The 14,743-nt window shown below is 42.9% G+C and overlaps 1 protein-coding gene across 6 annotated transcripts in view; it reads left to right on the top strand.

Annotated features, from left to right (window-relative positions):
* The window catches only part of sema6cb (semaphorin 6Cb), a 189,546-nt gene that overhangs the window by 89,309 nt on the left and 85,494 nt on the right, over window positions 1-14,743 (top strand). The window lies entirely within an intron of this gene.

The raw sequence follows: 14,743 nt of genomic DNA, 5'->3' as shown, positions 1-14,743 counted from the left end.
AGTTAATGGAGGCCGCAGCAAAACTATATCAAAAATCAGTTTACAAACTCACGCAACTGGTGCAGTATAATCCAAGTCTCATTTATCCAGTCGTATGATCACTACTTCCCAAACACATGCATCTTCACTAAAACCTTACGATATAAAACACTTCCACCACTACCGTCTCGTGCCTGCACAGGCGCGCTGCGAATCCGGACGAGTAGTGTGCCTAAGCCTTTGAGATAGTTTCGCTGTCGTTAAACCTGGACCCCGTTTACTTCAATTCATCAAGGATTTACTTTAAAGTTTTCTGATTCTCCGTTCACTGTGCGAGAAAATCAACGTTTTCTTCAAGAATTCAAGGTGACACGTGGTGAGTAATTGATTCACAAATGGACATTTAAATCAAAAATAAATAAACTTTAATAACCAAGGTATTGTAGAAAATAGTGTAAATATGTACTTGCAAGCAAATAATGCTAATTTATTCCTTTGGTGTAACCTGCAAATCATCATTGTCCCTCTGGATACAGTACTGATTTTCTAGCTTTTGCTTAAATTAGCATGTGCAGATTTCTCAGAAACTTTACCGTTGTAGGACTTGTGTAAATACACGGGAGACTTCCCCCTAACTCCAAACAATCTTTCCGACTACCTGTCTCTCTGTTTACCTCTCTATTTATTATTCTGACTCTCCGATCTATGTGGACTTGCCTGAAAGCTTGTATCTCCCTCTCAAAGCTTGGCTTCTGAGTTTTTGTGTGATTTGTATCTTGCTAGATTTTACAGCTCTCTGAACAATCTCATCGCTGCCTATTTTTGAGGCAAGTGATGGTGTCAATTATTGAAAGAGAATCATTTTTTTTTCTAACTCTCATCAGTACCCAGCACATAACAGAAACACAACATGGTGCCCGCTCCACAGAGGCTCGTACATAATGAAAAATATGCAGCGATTGAGCATCAAGGTCATGTTGGCGGAGCGTTTCTCCAGAGGGCTGAAAAGTCATCTGCGGAGTGAGCAAATAAGGCCAAGTGGCTGATGAACTCCAGGAATAGTTTGACAAACCCTATCACCAGTGACAAATTAAAGTGTCAGCGGCCGCCCTATGTGGCATCATATTTCCTGTGTTGTGTCATGATAAGCCCCGACGCCGATGTGAGCCAGCAGCACATGGCTGTCTGCAGAAGAGTCTGAGGAGGCTATGAGGACAGAGGTACAGTAACAGGAGACCCAGATGCTCATCTCTGAGTATTGATTGGGCCAGACGTCCAGACGACTGTTACAGCTACTGACGCAGGCAATCAGGGCTGGAGGCTACCTCCTCCTTCATCCCCCTCTGTAGATAAAAGGAACCGTTTTGAAAATTTGACATGACATACTGTCACACAGTGCCAGTGGATAAAGGAATGTTTCCTGGCTACATACATCCTTTTGCCATCGCACATTTAAAGATCTCCTGCCTCCATTGTGTCAATCAGGGAGACAGGAAGCTTAAAAAACATGTTTTCACACAGTGCTTATGTCGCACAGTATGTGTCCTTGTGTTTTTTTTTTCCTGTAGAGGCTTTATGTCACTAACCTCATGGCAGCCACAGTTCAGAGCAGAACGGTACAAAAATAATAGCGAACTGCATGAGAGGTTGGCTGCGAGGCTGAAAGGATTGTTGTGGTGGGTGTCAGTTCAGTTAAGGTTGCTAGGTTGCAAGATTTATGTTTTCTGTGACATAGGAAAGTGGTTTGTTGTTGGTCATAGTCTTGATGAGTCAGGTACAAGAATTCTGATATGGAACAATATACAGTATAAGGACTCATGATAGGGTTGGGCCATATGTAAAAATGTTCCAACCGGCCACCGTCAGTCCAACAACTGGTGATTGCCGATATATTTGAACAGTGGATGAGCGGCTCTTCTGAAGCAGATCATTAGATTAGCAAAATAAAATGACAAACAATCAGCCCAAAAAACAACCAGCGATGTACTCAGTCAATCGCTGTTAGCTGATATATTTGTCCAATCGCCTAACCCTAACTCATGATTTGTCCAACTGAAATCGCTTGTCCTGTTTTAGACATAAAACAAAAAGGAGGGATTTATAATTTATATTTTATATATTTTTTTAGGGCTGTCAATCGCAAATTAATCATAATTTTTTTTTTTATCTGTTCAAAATGTACCTTAAAGGGAGATTTGTCAAGTATTTAATACTCTTATCAACATGGGAGTGGGCAAATATGCTTGCTTTCTGCAAAAGTATGTATATATTTATTATTGGAAATCAATTAACAACACAAAACAATGACAAATATTGTCCAGAAAACCTCACAGGTACTGCAATTAGCATAACAAATATGCTCAATTCATAACATGCTGTCAGTGTGCTGACTTGACTATGACTTGCCCCAAACTGCATGTGATTATCATAAAGTGGGCATGTCTGTAAAGGGGAGACTCGTCAGTACCCATTGGACTCATTTCCATTCACATATCTTGAGGTCAGAGGTTAAGGGACTCCTTTGAAAATGTCCATGCCAGTTTTATCTTGCCAAAATTTATGAGCTAGTATGACATGGTTGGTACCAATGGGTTCATTAGGTTTCTCAATTTCATATGATACCAGTATCTTCACTCTAGCTTTCCGGTACAACCTCCAGAAGATCAATTGCGTTAATGCGTTTAAAGACATGAGTGGCGTTAAAACAAATTTGCATTAATGCATTCGTATCACGTTAACTTTAACTGCCCTAATTTTTTTGTTTAAAACATAGCCACAAGAAACACAATGCAGTCACAAGAACATGAGTCCGTTGAGTGTTGTTGAGGGCAGTGAAGGCAGAGGGTTGGAAGCTCTTATTGTTGGGTGCTCTTTTACAGATGAGAGGGATCAGTATCTGTGGTCGGATGGGAGTAGAGTGAGGCATGATTTCAAGGGGTGGCTGGGGTCATGTGCTACCGGTGAGTGCTTTGCGTGTGATGGCAGTTTCTATGAGGTCTGGGAGGTTGGGAGTTTTAGAGGCATTGTGTCTGAGGGGTTTGTTCCTCTTGGTGACAGTGTGCATGTGGAACAGTAGAGGAGGAGGTTGAGCTCCATGATGCTCCTGTACAGGAGGAGCAGGAGGTGGGGAGTGACTGAGAGGGCCCTGAGTTTCCGGACGACAGAGATTCTCTGTTGGCAGCGTTTGTGCCATTGTGTCCGTTTATCACCTCCTGAAAGTGCCATTTTTTACTTTTGCTTCTGTCTTCTCATCAGCATGTATACATACAGTATGTATAGCATGTACAATGCTTATCTTATGGCAAACAGCAGCAAGTGCTGAATTTTACAAAAGGAAGCAGGGATGCAGCAAAGTGTCACCAAAGCACTCTCTAGCATGGGGGAGCATTTACTTTAGGATGTAGGAACGAGTTTTTGATTTTCTCTTTTGGTGTCATACTGCACCAGAAACACATAATGGTAGCGTGTACAACTAGTTGCCTAAATCTGCTGAAAGTAAAGTTGTTTTTTTAATGTCAACATCTTTTCTGTTCTTACTTCTTATCTTTTACTTTTCTTAATTAAATAACATGCAAGTGATGCTGGAGTTTTTTTTGACATTTTCAGACTGTTTCCTTTCTCCATGCACCCTGGGAGTAGATGAAGTTGTGCAGGAAATCCCAACTCTGCTTTTACTTAAATAATAGGACAACAATAACAACTGGAGTCTAGTGCTGCATCTAACGATTATTTTCATTGCCGATTAATCTGTCAATTATTTTCTCGATTAATCGATTAGTTGTTTGATCTATAAAATGTCAGAAAATGGTGAAAAATGTCGATCGGTGTTTCCCAAAGCCCAAGATGACGTCCTTGAATGTCTTGTTTTGTCCACAACTCAAAGATCCATCCATCCATCCATCTGCAACCGCTTATCCCGTTAGGGGTTGCGGGGGGGCTGGATTTTGTTTACTGGGCTTTTCCAAACATTTAAATTGAATTATTCTTTTTAATCAAAAATATAGAGATTAAGTGGGAATGTCAAAATAAAGGTGTATCTTAAAGATGACGTTATGTATCGATATTTTCACTTTGCATTGTTGATATTGGATCGTTGATCATTGTATTAATGCATCAATCCAGGTCCATGTATTGTTATACCCCTAGAAAGCACTGATATAAATGACTCAGGAGTACTAGATGCCATTGGGACTGCCAAGACATGCAATCAATACAACCAGCTGTTTTGCGACAGCTGAAGACCTTTGACTATGGCTGCCACAGGACACGATACGCCATCTTAAATGCCTTTATGTATACAAGCATCCCAATCAAAGCACACACTCGCCCTCGCTCTTATACACAGACACATTCAGCCTCTTGTCAAGGCAGCCACAAGAGTAATGGCCCCAGGTCTCCTCCTCAACACAGACTAATGAGAACCTCAAATCCGACAAGCAGAGTGCATTTATCACATACTCACACTTAATGACACCACCACCCAGGTTCAACAGCACGCTCACGCCAGTATCCAGCACCATTATAGATGAACCCGTTTGCCCCGTTGCTTTCCTATTATTATTGCTGCTTGGTCAAACCCAGTGGAAGGATGAAGAACGAGGAGGAGGAGGCGGAGGGGGTAATACATCTGTTGGCAAAAGAGAGCTCTTGTTTTTTTCCTCTCACTTTTTCCTGTCCATCTTTTCACCCCCATCTCTCCCAGTGTGAATTGGTCTATTCTCAACTTCTTTTATTCTGTTTGTGTCAGCTTCACTCGTGTCTCTAAAAAACCTAAAATGCAGATGAGTGGAACGCTTGGGCTCAGGGATGGTGAGCGAGCCCACAGATAGATGAATACTACATGCACTGCTTTGATCTACCAACACAAAGTGTTGTTTTTTATTTATGGGGTGACACAACGCTTTGCAGAAGGACTCCTGACTCAAGAAACTTTAAAGACGTGTCTGTCAGGGAAACATGGACTTTCTAACGAGTAGACATCAGGCAGTGGATATTAAGCAGCATATTGCTTATATTCAGTAAGTCAGAGTAAAAGGTGAGCGTTTAAGGCAAGATTGTACCTCCTTCTTATAATCCTAAATCACAAACCCAAGATAATTCAGTAGTTACTCATGTCAAGGTTGACGTAATGACATCCTAACTACAATGCCTGTATGATCCTCAGTGTCCATTGCAGTGATCTTTATGTTGGAAGGAGGGAAGGATGGTTTGAGCCTTAATTAGATGGATTTCTAAGGAGGCCCCGTCGCCTCTAATGACTGTTGGGGATTGAGACAGAGATAAGAGCTTATCCTCCTTAAGTGCTGGTTAGGCTACATTATTTAAACTGAGATCCAGGGCCGTGCTTTAACACACAACACATAAGACACATGCAGGCACACAAGGAGAGCACAGTCTAAGGCTACATCCACACAAAAACGGAGACCTTTGAAAACGATGACGCAGACACCCACGTTCGCTTCTTGATTGGGTCCTATCAGTCATGACGCATTTCATTTTAAAACGCCGTTTTAAAACGAAAAGGTATTAGTGTGGATGAAGTCTAACATGGCAAGACTTGAGTGCTGCTGAGCTGGTAAAGGCCCCACATTGTCAGAAGAACGATGGACAACAGTGATTGATGCCTCGGAAAGTGAATCGGATTAGATCTGTCAGATTGGCGACTGGGTCTTATGATTCGTCATTTCATTCGTCAATTTAGAACACAGGCTGCTGTCTCCAACTCTGACCCCGAGAGCCTGAAGCAATGGGTACAAGCAAAAGCAGGAAAAAGCAGTTTTTACACACAGTATGTGTATGCTGCTTTGTTGATTTTATATTTAACCTTCTGAGAATACCTAGGCTGCAAAGGGACGTTATATATTAGGGCGACTGTGGCTCAGAGGGTAGAGCAGGTTGTTCACCAATCGGAAGGTCGGTGGTTCGATCCCCAGCTGCTCCGGGTCACATGTCGATGTGTCCTTGAGCAAGACACTTAACCCCAATTTGCATAGCCATCGGTGTGTGAATGAGTATTTAGATTAGATCCTGATGGGCAAAGTTGGCACCTTAGCAGCCTCTGCCATCAGTGTATGAATGTGTGTGTGAATGGGTGAATGCTGACATGTAGTGTAAAGCGCTTTGAGTGGTCGGAAGACTAGAAAAGCGCTATATAAGTCCAAGTCCATTTACCATATATTACCTCAATAAGTGTTGCAGCTTTTCTGGCATTAAAAAATCAATTTCAAAATCGTCAAAAAAAAAATTGCGATACAGAGATGATTCGATTTTTTATTTTTTTGTCCCGCCCCTAATATCGTGCGACCGTTAATGAAAGCTACATGGTATAATAACAAGCATCGAGCAGTGAGAAAGTCCACTAAGGGTGGGCGTGAATGGTGGTGGATGGGTCAAACAAACACAGGACTTTCAGCAGGAGACAGCTGTTCATGTGAAACAAACCGTTTTTGTTTTGTTTCAGTGTTGTCATTTTAAGCCAAAGCACAATGTTTTTTTTTACTAAACCTAACCAACTAGTTTTGTTGTCTAACCCTAACGAAGTAGTTATTTGCATTTTTTGTTTTGTGTCAATTTAGAACGTTAACGACCTGTTTAAAACTGTGACTGTAATCCGGGAGAAAATATGTTTCACTTGAAACATAATGAGAATTCTGTTTAGTTGTATGGGAACATAATTTCTAGGAGACAGGGCTGTTTTGGGACAGATACTACTAGGATTTATAGCTTAGATGGATCTTGATAATTTCATAATCCTCTGTTTCTACTAAAAGAGGTCATTATTTGCAGCACATTATTTTAAATTTTTTGGTAATTATTTGATTCCTTTAAATAGTGCATTGACACGCTTTCTATTAGCAAATACTGGATGTGCAACGTGACTTTTAGTAACGTACACTCCAGATGATGGATAAACAGAACGGATGTCATGTTTGTTGCCAGCATAGTTGTCCATGAAGTACTTAATCACCCCAATGGAAAATTGCAGGCAATCATGATTCAATCATGAGGGTGGAGCTCTCAGAGCGGTCAGTTTTATACTTTTGTCCGTCATGTTTGTCTCATTTGACAACGTTGATCATTAAAGTAATTCAGCAGTAATTTGGAGCTGCCTGTGACGCTCAGTGGCGATGAAGCAGGACCTGCCAGCTTGAATCTGAGTGGTGGAATTGATTGTCTGGCTGATTCCAGACCAGTGAGCTGTGAGACGCTGTCATCCATCCCACCCCTCCTCCTCCTCCTCCTCTTCCTCCTTCTCCTCATTTAGATTTACTGTCACTGTTCATGTCCCATTTCTCTGTTTCATGCCCCGGCTCCTGCTATCTTCCTCCCATGTTCCATGACACAGTGTAGCCTTTGACGAGGTGAGAGGAGCCACACTGCTCCTTGGTGTATGATTGCCCATGGCCATTGACTTTTTCTTGGGAAAGACGGAGTTGTCGGAGCTATAAAACGCGATAAACCGAGCTTGAAAGCTTCTGGGTCTTTTCACTGTGTGTTTAGATGATATCATCAATGTGCGACAGCGGTAATAAAAGTGAGGTCAGCTGCCACCGTGGGCTACTGCCCTGAAAGGTAGCACTGTCCCGTTCAGACTGCTGTCTCTTTCCATCTCTCCTCCTCCTCCTTAAGGCTTCTGGTGTGTGATGAAGCCGACGCTCGAAATGTCGGGTTGGAGCGTAAAAAAAAAGGCTCTAATAATTGGATGCATGCTCTACGTACAAAGACTGTTTGTCCCAAAGACAATGATAAAGTGTTTAATCTTCCCAGGAACAGCGAAGCACACAGGCATGATGGCGCCATTATCTCTGTGAGGCACTCTCGCAGAGAAGCCTCACTCTTACCCTTGATTTATATTTCCCTTCATCAGCTTCGACCACTCAGATTGCTAAAATCATTCATTTATAAAAGCAGGGCTCGCTGCTTTTGCTCTTGTTCAGCTGAAATTCACCAAATGTACTTTTGTCCCACATTCCCGTGGTAGCTTCCCCCCCCATCCCTGCTCCTCCTTATAATCTTGTTGGGGTAATGTGACAGCGATGGATCTTCTGGGTGACGGCTGTGTGATTGCCTCTGCTAACAAGGGATAAAGGCAGTGGAAGAATCTTCACAGCTATTTATCTTCCTTTGATCAATTCTCAACTACTCTGCCTTCATGTCTTTTATAGTTTGAGTAGTAAGCTCTTTTTTGGCACACGGCGACCTCTTCTTTTGTCAAGACTAACAGAAATAAGCAAGAGGCCTCCTCGTTGCATCATGGTGAAATGAAAGATGTTCACAGAGCGAAGGAAGCATTGATCGGTGAGGGAAACTAGGTATATGTTATCTTACCCCTTCAGCGTTCGTAGAGTTCCCTCATTTGAAAGAGCCGAACTTTAGAGATATGCCACTCATATTTCAGTTTTCGTGGAGAGGGAATAAAAGTTCCGGTAGATTGATAATTCATGCAGGATGTCTTTCAAAATAGGAAGTGCAAAGAGTTTGAAATGCAAACGGTGCAGCAAGCTAATTGGTACCACAGGGGAGATAGAGATCAAAGAGCCTCTGTGTTAATAGGGAAGTCTCGCTCTCTTTTTGTCCGCTGCCGTGTGAACGGACACAAAAGCCACCGTGAAGTCCTCAAAGTGGAGGTCCTCAGCTGGAGCATCCTCAGCAATGGCAAAAAAAAAAGAAAAGCTACACGTGTTTCCGCTCAGTTTAACACCTTTGCATTTATAGGTTCTGATTGAGTCAAACAAGGTGAATTTAAAGGAAGAGGTGCTTGTCCGGGTCCTTTACATTTCTTTACATCTGTTGTCAGGGCGCTATGGCTCTGACCTCCATAAGGCTTTTTGAGCACTTTAACACTAGTATGTAAATCTGATTGGCGCTAGTTTGTGCCAGATGGGGATTTCCTTTGCTGTTGTTTTTTTGTGGTCAAGCTCCTTACATTGGCAGTCCTCACTGCCCTGCTTACCTTATTTAATGAGGGACCTCATTTGTCTTTTCCGCAGTGCAACAGTCTGTTTAAAAGCCCCCTTACACTCCATTAGGGCTGACCCAAATACTTCGTTATTGCCATGGTAATCAACCTCCAAATCAATATCTGAATGCTTCGTTTATATACACTGCTCAAAAGAATTAAGGGAGCACTTAAATCACATCTTGATGAACGAATTATTCAAGTTGAAAATCTTTACCGATGTACATTGTATAATTTCTTGAGAACAAAATGACGTAACAATGGTCAATGGAAACCAAAATCATCAACCCATTGATGGCTGGATTCAAAATCGCGCCGAAAATCAAAGTAAAAAATTTAAATCACAGGCTGATCTAACTTGCATGAATTTCATCACGGCAAGTCATAATGTGACTCAGTAGTGTGTATGGCTTCCGCGTGCCTGTATGCACTCCCGACAACATCTTAGCATGCTCCTGATGAGTTGGCGGATAGTGTCCTGGGGGATCTCCTCCCAGACCTGGATCAGGGCATCAGTGAGCTCCTGGAAAGTCTGTGGCGGTACTCGGCGGCGTCGGATGCACCGATACATAACCACCCATAGGTGCTCTATTGGATCAAGGTCAGGGGAACGTGAGGGCCAGTCAATGGCATCAATGCCTTCGTCATCCAGGAACTGCCTACACACTCTGGCAACATGAGGCCGGGCATTGTCCTGCATCAGGAGGAACCCAGGGCCCACTGCACCAGCGTAAGGTCTGACAATCGCTCTGAGGATCTCATCCCGGTACCTAACTGCAGTCAGGGTACCGTTGGCTATAACATGGAGGTCTGTACGACCCTCCAAAAGCTTGAAAAAGGAGGAATAACTTTACGTAAGATATCATACGAACCGTTGTATGAGGATACGTTGAGCTGTGGCACAGATAAAAGCATCACAAGCATGATGCATTTCAACTTCTCAAGGTTAGTTGTAAGGTCACCGTCATGCTTGACTCAGGTCTGCTGACGTATGAGGTTTTCTTTTTGTTTTTTAGGATATATTTTGAGTGTTTTTTGCAGACAGAATAACAGAATGAGGCTTTGCTAAGCCAATCCGCTATAAAAACCCTACACAGTACTGTACACCGTGTGATCAAAGTATTAATTAGTTATGTTGGCAAGTGCACACACACATGTGTAGGCAAGCCACATCTGTTCAAAGTACTGCAGGCAAACCACTCTGTGCTCTCTCCTGCCCATGAGTTTGTTTCTGCACCTGAGGGGATGCAGGGAGATCAACAAACATCACTAAAACCTTTAACCACCTGCTTAGCTTTGACCCAGACTGACAGGGCTCTCTTAGCTTAGCCATCTCCTGGCAACAAGAAAGATTCAACTTTCCCCCCTCCCATTTTCCCCCCCGCAACATATTAAAGCATTTTATTAGCATATTTTCAAACCTGCCAGGTCTGTTGAATATCTGCTACATCCAGCTAGCGTGTGCCTCTCTTCATGCCCTTGTAGGGGGTCAGCAGTTCTTTGAGAATCATGACAGGCTCAGGCAGCACAACAGTGTGTAAAGTGTTCTGGGACAGGAGATTATATCTGCTCTTTTCTCCTTTATATCAGCTCTTTCCTCTACTGTTTTAGCAGGGCAGCCAGCAGTGTACAGCAGTAGAGCAGGGGTGTTATATTTCCATGACGTGCATACCAATAAATCAGTTTACAGGGGAGAACATATACCTGTTCATGGTTTAATATTATTTATTGCATATCATCCTCACCGATGTTTTTAATTCCACAGTCATTCCGGCTGCTGTCTTTCATTTTCCACGGGGCTTAGTGCTGCATGACATGAGATTATGTGATGTTGATTTTAATTTTCATACACAGTTGTTCAAAGTAAATGTCTTTGCCAGTGAATTGAACTGACACAGACGCCCTTCGCTCAGTAATTCCTTTCGCAATTCCGCTCTGTAAAGTTAGGACACTCCAACGCTTTTCTTACCCACCTCTAAACATTCCCAAGGGGTTGTCCTCGAGTCGATAAGCTGGCTGACTTCGGCTCTTGGGTCAGATTAGAGTCCCTGAAATAGAAAGGTAAAAATGGAAACACACAAAATACAGAAAACAACAACACTCAGACTGCTTTCCCCCTCTTGCTCTGCATTTCGCAGCCGTAGCCTCGGGAGGTATCCAATTATGACGCCCTTGAGGGAATGACAGTGCTTGGATTTCTGTCAATACAGGATTCAGGTAGTGTTTCTCAATAACATTCTGAATTATTGATGACGGGGAGATTGAGAGGAGAAGGGGGTAGTTAACATTCACTTTTATGTATGAAGAGGAGACAGGGAGATGAGGGAGATGGGCGAGCACAATCGCTGCCCAGCATATTTTAAAGTGATCTCTTTGATTAGGTGACCCCGAGGTAAGACTCGTTTGAAAATGCCACGAGGACCCGCCGAAGATTGAAGGTGCATCCTGAGTGACGGGGCGCACAGACTGGTCAGGGAATTGTAGGCTCTCTCTGAAGATGAATCTAAATAATTAACAGGAGGCAGACAAATGGAGAGGATTCCGCTGGTGCATGTCTGATCCTTCCTCTACTGATAGCCCTCTGGGCTTTTTTTTTTTTTGGCCCATCGCAAATAGACATGAAGACGATGGATGATGCCTGCAGCGGTTTGCAGATCGATCAGAGAACCGTCTCACTGTCTGACTCCTGCATGGATCCCTCCGTGTGAAGTCTGGCCAACTCGCTGTCTGTAGAAAGAAGTCCTGAGAGTCGGCCTGACTGGAGGCAGCACTACTTTTCTCCGAGAGTGATACCCATGCACATAGCAAGGGGGGGGATCTGCTAACAATTTTCATTCTTATTGAATACTGCGTGTTGAGGGAGACGCCAATATTTGCATCCTTGCGCTCAGAGTGTACGTCGTATCCGTGCAAACAGTCTTCAGAACTTTTGTCTGCTCCTGCTGTCAGCTCGGTTTTACTTTGACATCAATCCTCGAAAGATCTGCCACGGAAGCTCGAGTATAAAGCAGGCTGTAATCTGTGGGGATTCTTCGATGAGGACAGAGTAGAGTCGTCTGACATGGGGTGACAATCAATGGCCTCTGCAACAGGACAACCCGTCACTTGTCTGAACTCTGTGGGCACTGAGGTTAAAGCAGCATTCCCCTGGGAACAGACTGAGTGGCATTGATGGCGAGAAGGGTCCCAACCTCCCTTGACAGACACATCTCATCCTTGATGCCACCGTGCCCTCTCTCTGCCATGGCACGACGCAGACACTATGAGAATGAGACTACATTATACTGACACCAGGCAGTTGACATACTAATCCAAGAACTAAAGGACTTCAGGGACCATTGATTTTCTATTCTTGGTAAAAGGCAAGAAGCCAGCCGTCACTCCTTTTCGACCAGGGATGCTAATGGACTTTTTAAAATGTTGCCACGGCGATCCCCTGGAGCCATTCTGTTTTGGCCCCTCGCAGGGCCTTTGAAATACACCGAAATCCCCAGCTCTTTTATCTGACATGTTTGTATTCAACAGCCCGGCTTAGATGTCTCGCCTGTGTCAAGTGTTTATACACAGCATCTGCCTGGTCAGTGACAGGCAACACTGGAAATCTAAACTCTGACTTTGGATTTAAGAACGAAGGTAGAGTGACAAATAATGCTATAAAGCTGCCTGTGGATTTATAAGTGTTACACTTCCATTTTGAGTCTACCAGTTACCATTTATTTCTGTCAAACCTTTCAGCTTCCATACAAACAAGTAATGGATGTTTTTAGCACATTTCTATCTTTTGTATATAAAGAAAAACGGTCGCTGAAAGAACCCAGAGAAAAAGGTTCGAAGCAGCGTTTTGAAAGAACATTACATTTTTATTAGAGTTCCATCAAAGTAGCAGTTTAAAACGTTATAGTCCTAAATATTGAATCTGTATCATTTCAGTGTACTGTATGCTCAACCAGGGCAGGGATTTCACCGGCGCCCATGGCCGTCTTGGCCCTTCTCTCTGGCCTTGATGCCCTTCTGAAAATCGTTGGCCCTGCGGCCACAGTGGCCTTGATTCCCCGCTCACACTGGCCCAGCTGATTTCTCCCTTTTCTCCTCTTCCTTTCCTGTCAATACGGTATAACACCAGCGTCTTCTGTTGAGATTCTGAATTCGTACTTGGCAACATCAAGTGAAACGCTGCGTACACAACCAGTGGTGGAAAACCGGGCTATTTATGATGATGGTTTGACATTGGGGTGCAGCTGCGCCGTGTTTCGGCTGCGATGCGGCCAACAGGGCTGATCGCAGGCAGTTCAGACAACGCTTGTTGTGATTCCACCAGACGTGCCACAGCGTGTTTCAGAAGCTGCTCTAGGGCTGGGAAATATATCGATATTGCAATATGAGTCTAGATATCGTCTTAGATTTGGATATTGTAATATCGTAATATGGCATAAGTGTTGTCTTTTCCTGGTTTTAAGGTAAATTGATATAGTAATTTTCTGAACTTACCAAACTGTTCTAGCTGTTTTATTATTTGCCTTTACCCACATAATCATTATATCCACATTACTGATGATTATTTATCAAAAATCTCATCGTGTTAATATTTTGTGAAAGCACCAATGATCAACCCTTTTAATCCTAATAGGGTACTAACCCGATCGATATCGAGGTATTTGTTCAAAATATTGTGATATTTGATTTTCTCCATATCGCCCAGAGACCCTCTGCTCTGCTAAAAATATGCACCAAATGTATTTTTAACAGTGTATTGCAAAGTGTGTCTCCTTCGCTGTTTGAGGGGATGCACCCAAAACCGGCTCCTTCTCCTTCTTCTAGTCCAACAGGCAACAACAGCTGTCAATGTGCTGACTTGACTATGACTTGACCCAAATCTGCATGGGATTATCATAAAGGAGACTCGTGGGTACCAATTGAACCCATTTTCATTCGCACATCTTGAGGTCAGAGGTCAAAGGACCCCTTCCAAAATTGGCCATTACGGTTTTTCCTCGCCAAAATTTTGCGTAACTTTGGAGCGTTGTTTAACCTCCATCCCGACAAGCTATACCTTGACATGGTTGGTACCAATGGTTTCTTTAGGTTTTGAGCCCGCTACAACCTCCGAAAGATACATTGCGTTAAAGATATCAGTTGTGTTAAAGCAAATTTGCGTTAACATGCTATTATCGCATTAACTTTGACAGCCTTAATATATACAAATTAATTATGAGGATGAATGTATTTTCAACAACTAAAACACAGCCACAAATCTTTAAGCCATGTCGTTCATAACTAGACTTTTAACTGTATTAACTTTTGTAGGTTATAGCGCAACAAAGTTTTGAAGTGTTTTGTGCAGCTTTTTTTATTTATTTATTTCACTGATAGTTATATTATGTATTAAAAATGAAATCATCCTTAACCCTTCATTCATTATTTCTGTGGACTTTAAAATCATTGTTTTATTTGATGGACCTGCTACCCTGGCATTTGGCTTTTGTGCCATCAACAAATTGACAACTGCAAAGGCCCCTCAACCGAAAAACCAAAAGTGCCACAAACAGCTCTAAAAGCTGCATATCTTGATAAACTAGTGATCGCTCAAAGGTGCTTTTAAGGGCATTCTTAATCAGAGCTAGTTTGAAACTACACTAGATTGTACTCCTTTGCGCCACATGTGACACCTGTCTGAGCCCGACTACACAGTACACTTCACCTCCATGTCTAGTGGGGTTGGCCTCTCAATTACTGCCCGATGGTCCTTGATCCCAATTCCAATTTGCCACGACGACGTCTACGTGGTTAGCCGTTGGAAATCTAATT

This window comes from Sebastes fasciatus, chromosome 12, assembly GCF_043250625.1.
Source record: "Sebastes fasciatus isolate fSebFas1 chromosome 12, fSebFas1.pri, whole genome shotgun sequence".
In the NCBI taxonomy this organism is placed as follows: Eukaryota; Metazoa; Chordata; class Actinopteri; order Perciformes; family Sebastidae; genus Sebastes; species Sebastes fasciatus.
The sequence above is the reverse complement of the archived record's forward strand: the minus strand, read 5'-3'. Positions and strand labels throughout refer to the sequence as shown.